This window comes from Molothrus aeneus, chromosome 4 (genome assembly GCF_037042795.1).
Source record: "Molothrus aeneus isolate 106 chromosome 4, BPBGC_Maene_1.0, whole genome shotgun sequence".
Taxonomy (NCBI): Eukaryota; Metazoa; Chordata; class Aves; order Passeriformes; family Icteridae; genus Molothrus; species Molothrus aeneus.
The window spans coordinates 4,233,002-4,243,328 of NC_089649.1; the positions used below are offsets into that span (position 1 = coordinate 4,233,002).

The 10,327-nt window shown below is 41.5% G+C and overlaps 1 long non-coding RNA gene across 1 annotated transcript; it reads left to right on the forward strand.

The window, feature by feature from the left end:
- Window positions 1–5,244: 5,244 nt before the first annotated feature.
- LOC136556312 (uncharacterized) lies at window positions 5,245–10,127 on the forward strand. Its single transcript, XR_010783633.1, has 7 exons — window positions 5,245–5,747; window positions 6,272–6,336; window positions 6,954–7,017; window positions 7,276–7,302; window positions 7,660–7,745; window positions 8,510–8,631; window positions 9,055–10,127. It is a non-coding gene; the product is annotated as an uncharacterized lncRNA (long non-coding RNA).
- Window positions 10,128–10,327: the final 200 nt, after the last annotated feature.

Sequence of the window (10,327 nt, forward strand, 5' to 3'; positions counted from 1 at the left end):
AGGGATGGTGACTTCGTGTGTCATCTGAAGGGGGTGTTAATGGTAGATGAGTGTTGTTTTTTGTGTGGTTTTGTTGGTTTGGGTTTCCTATAACAATAAATCCACATGTAATGAAAATAGAAAAAGGTTATCATCTTGTGTTAATATGTGTATTGTGTTGTATTGCTCTGTATTGCAGGGTGAGCACAGGGTGCACTCTCTCCTCCTTGCTGTGACACCTGGGCTGGCAGGGATGACACAGTGACCTCGGCCGGCCGATGCTGCCTGTGCCATCACCTGGCACTGACGTGTTTGATGAAAATCCTTTTGCTGGGATTTTTCTCCTGAGAGGCCTCAGAACAGAAATGGAACCAGTAACAATCTGCTGGCTGTGGAGTGTGGGCTGGAGATGGTTTAGCAACAGGGGCATCTTGGATTGGTCTCCTGTGCATTGTTTCTACTTGATGACCAATCATGGTCCAGCTGCGTCGGGGCTGTGAGCAGTCGCAGGTTTTTATTATTCATTCCTTTCCAGCTTTCTGATGTCTCCTTGCTCTTTTAGTGTAGTTCTAATATCTCATTTTCTTTTAATATAATAGAGATGATAAAATAATATTTCAGCCTTCTGAAAGGTGGAGTCAAGATTCTCGTCTCTTCCCTCGTCCTGGGGACCCTCAAACATCACCACAATCAGCGGCCGAGCGGGTTTGTGCGAGCCTCTCAGTAACCCTCGGCCGGTCCCGAGTCGGCAGACACCGGGGGGGCAGCCCCGACACGGCCGAGAGCGGGGAGACACCCTCTGTGCCCCGAGGGTGCTGAGGGCACCGGGGCTGGGGGGAGACACTCTCTGTGCCCCAAGGGTGCTGAGGGCACCTGGGCTGGGGGAGACACTGTCTGTGTGTGCCCCGAGGGTGCTGAGGGCACCTGGGCTGGGGGGAGACACTCTCTGTGTGTGCCCCGAGGGTGCTGAGGGCACCTGGGCTGGGGGGAGACACTCTCTGTGTGTGCCCCAAGGGTGCTGAGGGCACCTGGGCTGGGGGGAGACACTCTCTGTGCCCGGAGGGTACTGAGGGCACCTGGGCTGGGCCCCTGTGCAGCACAAGAGACACCAGAGACATCGGTAGATGATAAAGGGCCGACTCTTAGCAGGGGTTAATCCAAGGTTTTATTAGGAGTCCCAAAGGAGCTCCTGCACCTCAGGGGCCTCCTGCCGAGAGCCCCAGGGAGATGTGCCAAGGTCACCTTTAAAGGGAGGTGGAAACCCAAAGTAGATAACATCCTACCAACCATTAAGTGACCCTAAGGGATGGATGCTGGGGGATCCAGACATACAGGACAGCGTATGGGGCAAGGCTTGGGGGGCTGACCCCTGGCCTCTGGCTCATCACTCGACGACTTGGACCGAAACTTCTGGATGGAGGGGATGGGAGGCTGAGTGATTGACAGAGAGGCAGGGTGGGGGTTTGGGGATGATCTCATCCCGGGAGAGGATAACACAGGTAGAAGGAGGGGGGTACAGTTTGGGATAAACCATTTGGGAAAAATATGGGGATACAAAACAAAATTACTTCAAAGTATTACAAAATATAAAAATGCACTACAGCAGGTTTGGGCAGCACCAAATAAAATGTAATAAAATGCTTTAAAAATAAAAAAATTAAAAATAAAAATTAAATAAAATTAAAAACCAAAATTAATTTAAAATAAATGAAAAACAAAATAAAAACTGTAAAGTGCTGTAAGAGTTCCATAAAAGGTAGTGCCGTAATGCAAGACCCTCAAACACCACCACAATCACCAGCTTGAGTTGGTCTGGGCAGCACTAAATAAAAAAAACTAAAAACCTTTAAAAATAGAAAAAGAAAAAATAAAATTTAAAAAATTAAATAAAATCTTTTAAAATAGAAAAAATTAAAAATAAAAATTTAATAAAAAATAAAATTAAAAAAATAAAACAAATGCTTTAAAAATAGAAAAATTAAAAATAAAAAATAACTAAAAAATAAAATTAGAAAAATAAAATAAATGCTTTAAAAATAGAAAAATTAAAAATAAAAAATAACTAAAAAATAAAATTAGAAAAAATAAATGCTTTAAAAATAGAAAAATTAAAAATAAAAAATAAATAAAAAATAAAATTAGAAAAATAAAATAAATGCTTTAAAAATAGAAAAATTAAAAATAATAAGTAAATAAAAAATAAAATTAAATAAAAAATAAAAATGCTTTAAAAATAGAAAAATTAAAAATAAAAATTAAGTAAAATTAAAAAACCAAAATTAATTTAAAATAAATGAAAAACAAAATAAAAACTGTAAAGTGCTGTAAGAGTTCCATAAAAGGTAGTGCCGTAATGCAAGACCCTCAAACACCACCACAATCACCCGCTTGAGTTGGTCTGGGCAGCACTAAATAAAAAAAACTAAAAACCTTTAAAAATAGAAAAAGAAAAAATAAAATTTAAAAAATTAAATAAAATCTTTTAAAATAGAAAAAATTAAAAATAAAAATTTAATAAAAAATAAAATTAAAAAAATAAAACAAATGCTTTAAAAATAGAAAAATTAAAAATAAAAAATAACTAAAAAATAAAATTAGAAAAATAAAATAAATGCTTTAAAAATAGAAAAATTAAAAATAAAAAATAACTAAAAAATAAAATTAGAAAAATAAAATAAATGCTTTAAAAATAGAAAAATTAAAAATAAAAAATAAATAAAAAATAAAATTAGAAAAATAAAATAAATGCTTTAAAAATAGAAAAATTAAAAATAATAAGTAAATAAAAAATAAAATTAAATAAAAAATAAAAATGCTTTAAAAATAGAAAAATTAAAAATAAAAATTAAGTAAAATTAAAAAACCAAAATTAATTTAAAATAAATGAAAAACAAAATAAAAACTGTAAAGTGCTGTAAGAGTTCCATAAAAGGTAGTGCCGTAATGCAAGACCCTCAAACACCACCACAATCACCCGCTTGAGTTGGTCTGGGCAGCACTAAATAAAAAAAACTAAAAACCTTTAAAAATAGAAAAATTAAAAATAAAAAATAAAATTAGAAAAATACAGAAAGTTTAAAAAATAGAAAAATAAAAAATAAAATTAAAAAATAAAATTAAAGCTTTAAAAATAAAAAATAAAAATAAAATTTAAAAAATAAAAATAAAAAATAAATGCTTTAAAAATAGAAAAATTAAAAATAATAAGTAAATAAAATTTAAAAAATAAAATAAAAAGCTTTAAAAAGAGAACAATTTAAAATAAACACTAAGTAAAAAATAAAAATATAAAATAAATTAAAAATAAATTAAAAAAAAAAACAAAACCGTAAAGTGCTGTAAAGTACCATAAAATTTCCATAAGTGGTAGTGCCGTAAAGCGCGACTGTTGTAAAAGTGCCGTAAAGTGCGACTGTCGCAAAACTGCCGTAAAGTGCGACTGTCGTAAAAGGTGCAGCAAAGTGCGACTGTCGTAAAAGGTGCCGTAAAGCGCGACTGTCGTAAAAGAGGCCGTAAAGCGCGACTGTCGTAAAAGGGGCAGTAAAGCGCGACTGTCGCAAAAAGGTGTCGTAAAGCGCGACTGTCGCAAAAGGGGCCGTAAAGCGCGACTGTCGTAAAAGGTGCCGCAAAGTGCGACTGTCGTAAAAGGTGCCGTAAAGCGCGACTGTCGTAAAATTGTGCCATACAGGCTGGCAGCGCCGTGGCTGTCACGGGGTGCCGTACAACATGGCAGCGCCGTGGCCGTCACGGAATTCCGCACAAGATCGCGACGGCCTCCCGAGTGGGCGTGTCCGGGACGGAGCGCCGTGTCGACGGGCTGACGTCATTAGGCGGCACTCTGCGTGCAGTGCGCCGGTACAGACGGCAGGGGGCGCTGTGCCTGCAGTACGCCAAAGCAGACGTCAGGGGGCGCTGTGCCTGCAGGTCGCCCATGCAGACGGCAGGGGGCGCTGTGCCTGCAGTACGCCAAAGCAGACGGCAGGGGGCGCTGTGCCTGCAGTGCGCCCATGCAGACGGCAGGGGGCGCTGTATAAATAGAGTATTAAGTATAAACTATCTAGAAGAAGAAATAAAAGCTCTATGTCACCTGCAGCTGTAGAAAATTTCAGGCTCCCATGGAGGAAATAGTTTTCCTGAAATCATTACCGTTTTGGGGTTTTTTGCACTCCCCGGTAGCCTGAACGTTTCTACTGCTGCTTTTTTATTCTAAAGCTAGAATGGAAATCCAAGATTAGAAATACAGGGAAAGAAAGAGAGCAAGAATTAAAGAGAGAAAGAAAGAAAGAAAGAGAGAGAAAAGAAAGAAAGAAAGAAAGAAAGAAAGAAAGAAAGAAAGAAAGAAAGAAAGAAAGAAAGAAAGAGAGAGAGAAAGAAATAGAGACAGAAAGAGAGTGAGAGAAAGAAAGAAAGGAAGAGAGAAAGAAATACAGACAGAAAGAAAGAGAGAGACAGAAAGAGAGCGAGAGAAAGAAATAAAAGAGAGAAAGACAGACAGAAAGAAAGAAAGAGAGAGACAGGAAGAGAGCGAGAGAAAGAAATAGAGAAAGACAGACAGAAAGAGACAGAAAGAGAGCGAAAGAAAGAGAGAGAAAGAAATAGAGACAGAAAGAGAGCGAGAGAAAGAAAGAGAGAGAAAGAAATAGAGAGAGACAGAAGGAGACAGAAAGAGAGCAAGAGAAAGAAAGAAAGAAAGAGAGAAAGAAATAGAGAGACAGAAAGAAAGAGAGAGAAAGAGAGAGACAGAAAGAAAGAAAGAAAGACAGAAAGAAATAGAGAAAGGGAGACAGAAAGAAAGAAAGAAAGAAAGAAAGAAAGAAAGAAAGAAAGAAAGAGAGAAAGAAAGAAAAGGAAAAAGGAAAGGAAGAAAAAAAAGAAGGAAGAGAAAGGAAGAAAAAAAAATGAAAAAGGAAAAGGGTGAGAGTGAAAAAGAAAGAGCGAAAGTGGAAAAGGGGGTGAAAAACAGAGTGAAAAAAAGAAAAAAGAGTTGGAGTGGAAAAGAAAGGACATTCGGGAGGGGCGGTGCTGCCTAAGGTGCTTCCGCGCCCAGGAGCGAAGGAGCCGTTTGATCCCCCGGCGGGACCGCAGCTCCCGGTGGCGGAAAACGGAGCGGTGGCTGTCAGTCCGAGACTACAACTCCCGGCAGGCCCTGCGGCCGTAAAGCGCGGCGTCTGACGCAACGGCCGACGCGCCATGTGAATGGCTGGCGGGCCGAGGCGGCCGCGCGCCGGGGGAGCGGGCTGGGCGCGGGGAGCTCCCGGCGCCTCTGCCGCGCGGGACGGAGCCGCGGCAGCGACGCTGGAGGGGCGAAGCCTCCGGCCGGCCGCCCGCACGGAGCCGAGCGGCGCGGAAGGGGCGTCCGCCCGGTGCCTCGGCCTCGCTCAGCGGTCCCGGTGGCGGGGGCTCAGCTCGGGCGGGGCGCGCTGCCGCCCGCCGATGGCGGAGCGCCAGGCGGTGCTTTGCTGCCGCGGGCCGGGAGCTGCAGGAGCCGCCCCGGGCGAGCGGCGCCGGGCGCTGCCGCGGTCACTGTGCGGCGGCTGGCGGAGGCGCGGGAGCCGCCGAGCTGCAGCCGTGTCCCTCGGGCTGCTGCCGCTGCTGCGGGCGGGGGCGGACGAGCGGCTGGAATGACACGGCTGCTGAGTGCCTCAGTGCTCGTGGCTCTTTCTTCCACGCAAACAGATGGAGCGGCATCGCTGAGCAGTAAAGCACAGCGATGGCCCGGAGAATGGCGAGCGCAAGGAGCGCCGGGCTGGATCCTTCTGCTGGCACAGGTGCGATCCGCAAACTCAGCCCCTGGTGCCCCTACCCTCCCGACCCCCAGGGGAAATGCTCTCCAGCCTCGAGCTGCTGCAAGACAAAACGTGTGATTTGACACTAGGGTCCGGAAAAGGTTTCCGTTTAGATTAGCAAATGCCTCAATTGTTCTTGGTTACATCCTAGGATCGGTTTTAGGCAGTGACTTTATACCGCTTGTCGGATTTTTCTTGTGCAATGGTAAGAAAATAGGCAGGTCTGATACTGGTTTCGCTTTTTTTCTACTTCATGTTCCATGAGCTGCTTTTATCCAAGCAATTGTTTTAAAGTTCTACTGTAGGCGTTTCTGGTTCACTTTTTTTTTCTTTGCAGCACCCGTGACTATTTTTTTTCTCTAAATCGGCAGTAAATATAGCTGAGTAAAATTACCTTGGTTTTCTTCCTTCTTTTTTAACTTAATTGTTTTTATTAATAATCCTATTTGAATATGCAGAACAAGTGGGTATGTCCTGTAATATATCCCAGCTTTTCTTGTTTACAGGGTACTCAGAAAATCTGTCTCCCTTGGAGTCCCACAAAACCATTCTCAGTGCAATCTCCATTAAGGTATGGATTGACAAGCCACCATCAGCTGAGATATTTGCCTGTGTACCTTTTCCTGTAATTCAGAGCTTGCGTTCTGTGGTTTTTATGATAAACCTATCAAACTTGTGAAACTGTTTTGCAAGTCTTAATCGTTGAAGGCAGCAAGAAGTGGTTTAAAAGCCTGTTCTTGAGCAGACAAAGGGAAAAAGTGTGGATTTGATGCTGAACTTGTCCTTTTTCATTTGACTTGCCTTGAATGATTTAGGAAGAGAGAGAACTAGATAAAAGAGAGAAATAGAATTGGTTCTTGGGCCCTCCTAAAATGCTCCCCCCGTGATTCTGTGTGGAGCCAAAGTGAAGGGTGATGGAACAGAGCCCTGTGCTTTAGAAGGAAATCAATTTCAACCTGATCTCCACCCTGAGTCTCCCTAATTTCTGTTTTTAAAATGCAAACTAAGTTTAGGAAGTGTTGGAAGTTAGTATTTTGGGGAAGAAATGGCAGTTGCACCAACCGTTCCATTTCCCAGAGGCTCTGGGAACGATTCATTTTGTAAGCGCTGTAACTGCAATCGGTTGGTGGTTCGGGGTTGGAATGTGCACTTGCCCTCCTCTAAAGCACTCGTTCCTTTGCATTTCAGTGCCAGGAGTCTGGAGAAACTGGAGAAGAGCCCAAGAGACATTTTTCATCCTGAGATACAAAAGGTAGGAAGTGACTTTTCTTTGTTTGGTTCTTTTTCTTTATGATTTCCTGGAAATAGAAGTAATTAAGTATAGATACTACTGGTTTGTTTCTTCCAGTAGCTAATAAGAATAATAATAATAATCGAATACTACTTAAACTGTCTCTTTCTCCATTGAACTGGCCATTTCAAATCCAAACTTCTACTAAACACAAATAAAACCATCATCCTTGTAGAATCTTTAATAGGAGGGGGCTAAAGATGCTGTTTTTGTTGACAGGATTTATTGGTTCTTGAAGGGCAAGAGGTGAGTACAAGCCTGACTACTTCTTGCTCACAGACCCGTCCGGTGAGTACAGCTTTGTATTTTGATGGGCTTTTGATGACTTCTAAATCAATTGCTCGTTACAGTAAAAAGAAGTAATGTTTTTTTGAACCTGACAGCAAAAATAACTTGAAGCACCAACTTAATAATAATAGATCACCAATATAAGTTAATGATTTTATGCTATACTATCAAAGTTTAAAGGTAAATTATTGTGTAGTAGGAGATGGTATAAAATGTATGTTCTGATGTGTAGGATGTATGCCAAGATTGGAGGAAACAAATTTTTATGTCTTCTGTTTGACTGTTTACCAAATAATATTTGGTTTTATTTTCCAGGGATCGGTGAATTTTAAATTTGGAGTCCTCTATGCTAAGGATGGTCAGCTTACAGGTGATGAAATGTTATGAAATGTTCAGTCATGGTGAGTTTTTCACCTTCTCCTTAATTGTTTTGCTCATCTGAAAAAAAAAAAAAAAAAAGGTATGTTTATTATTTGTTACCCTGTTCTGTCCGTTTCCTCAGTATTTGGTGGAGCTCTGCTTACCCAAGCTTTGGGTAAAACAAGCTTTGGGTTCCTTCTGTCCCACTGGGTGTTGCCCAGTTTGGTTGCATCTGGTGAAATTCACCCTGAGCCCTTACAGAACCAGCTCAAACCACGTGAGAGCCATTCGCAGCTCTCTCAGGACACCCGGAGGAGGATGGGTGACGTTTCTGAGCATCTGGCCAAGTGTACTTCTGTCAAAACTCGGCCTGTGTAATTTCTGGGGAAAACCCTTCTGTATCCTGGAGGGTTCCTCAAACTCTGTTGAGGATCCAGGTAGCAGTTGCTCACCTGGATGGTTCCAGCTCCTCAAGTTAACACTTGTACTCTTGCCCTGTAGTTTAGATCTATTGTAGTTTTGTTATTTTGCAAGATTTTGCGTCTTTGGAAAATAACGTGCGTTTCACTCTTTGGAACCTCTCGGATCATTCTTTGGTGCAGCACCACCTAATGGGACACTTGGCTGCTGTGCTGAAGGGCTTGGTTACTGGGATTGTAAATCCCGGAGAGTTTGTAAGTCTTCTGTCCCCAGGGAGGTGTCACGCTTTGTTCACTCTGTTTGTCAGGTGCTGCTTCTCGTCGGAAGTATTAACTTCAAACTGCCCTGTTCTTTTTTTAACTTTTTTTCCTGGTTCTCTCCGTAGGGCAGGGAAGGACTCTCGTATCCCGGTCGTCAGACTCAGCGCTGCCCGAGAAGATACAGAGACTGTAAAAATCATAAGAAGCAAATAGGACTGCAGAGGAAACAAACTGGAGAGAACAAAAGGTGATATTGTTCTCCTTAGCCTGGATTAGAAACATCCCCTGTGCTTTGATGCCGGTGGCTGCCAGGGGCTCGTTAGGTCTTTTTAGGCAGGTGTAGGTGTTCACTTGTAGGTTCTATTTTTTGGCAAAGGACCATGAGAGAAGTTTATTTCTACATCCAAATAAACATTCATCTTATCTGAACATAACCTGTCATCCCATTTCTGACGTTAAGGACTCCTGTATAAATACTTGGGGAGGTTTTCTTTGTCGTTTCTGAATGGTTCCATTTTGGTTCCATCTACCTGCCGGATACTTGAACGAGTCTGAGGTGGTTTAATTGCATACTGCTTCCTTGAAATTCTGTTGGTCTCTGCTTGGAACCCTTCTTGTAGTGCTTAATGAAAGACTTCTGATGGTGTTTTCTTGCCTGTTTGTGTTTAAGGTCGTGCTCTGATGCATTTACAGAAACCATGGCAGGAGAGAGTCAGCTGCTGGAGAAGAGGAGACAGTATTATCCCTGTGCAGCATAGAACTGCGCTACTGCTGTGTCATCAGCTGTGTCTGCACTGAAAGTAGCCACCTTCACTTGTAGGTAGCTCCTTGGTGCTTTAGGACACGCTGAGGGATTTATTCCTTTTGGGATCCACGATGAGAATTCCCAAGAGAGGTAGTAATAAGGTATGAGATTGGAAAAAAGCCTGTGTCCTTGGAATGTTGTTGTTGTCGTCAAAAGTTAATTTTTCCTTCTTTCTTAGCCAGTAGTCAGCTTTTTGCTTTATTTTTTGTGGGATCAGTATTTGATTGTTTAAAAAATGGCTTCAAAATAACTGCAGCGGCTGGCCACCAGGACCTTGTTCAGATTTGCCTATTTGCTTGTAGCTAAAACGTTTCCATATTGTTTCTCGTTCTATTGAAGAAACTGCTGCCCAGTCAACTAAGAACTGAACATCTATCTGTCTGGGACATGGGGAGAGGATTTAGGTCGTGTCTTTGTTTCCAGAAAAAAGTTCCAGTGTAGTTTCTAACTAGAGGAAAAGGGGGGGTGAAGACTCGGGGCTCTGATGCCGTTGGGGGCACCCCGAGGTGCCCAGGAGAGGGAGCCCCACTGCGGTGCAGGAGCAGGTATGTTATCACGTACTAGAGAGCAAATGATAAATAGAAATAGGAAAATTATAAATATAAAAATATTTTTTAAGTCGTTAAATAAAGCGGGGGTTTTTTTACTTGTCAATAGGCAGGGTTTTGATTATAAAAATTATAAATACAAACAATATGAAGGTAGAAAACTAAGTCTAGAAATATATCATAAATACATACAGTTTAAAAGTAGAAGAAAAAATCAGTTGCAGCAGTAGATACGATACATAATATAAATAATACTTTAAATACATGTCTAGAATTTTATAGATATTATAGATAATTATTAATAGATTGCATCAAAAGAAACTATAAATATAAATGTGAATGTAATTCTACAAAGTATAAATAAAAATATTTCAATATCGTTTAAAAGAAGGCATTTATTGTATTTATTTGGTTAGAGATGGGGTTTTTATTTGGATTAATAGAAGTATTCTAGAAATATAAATCTAACTATAGAAAGATACAATCGATAGAGAAAGATATTTCTGAAAACACAACCGAACGACGCCGCCTTCGGGGGAATCGCACGAGCTCGGCCGAAGCAAGGCGAGAGCGGCCGACCCTGACGGCCT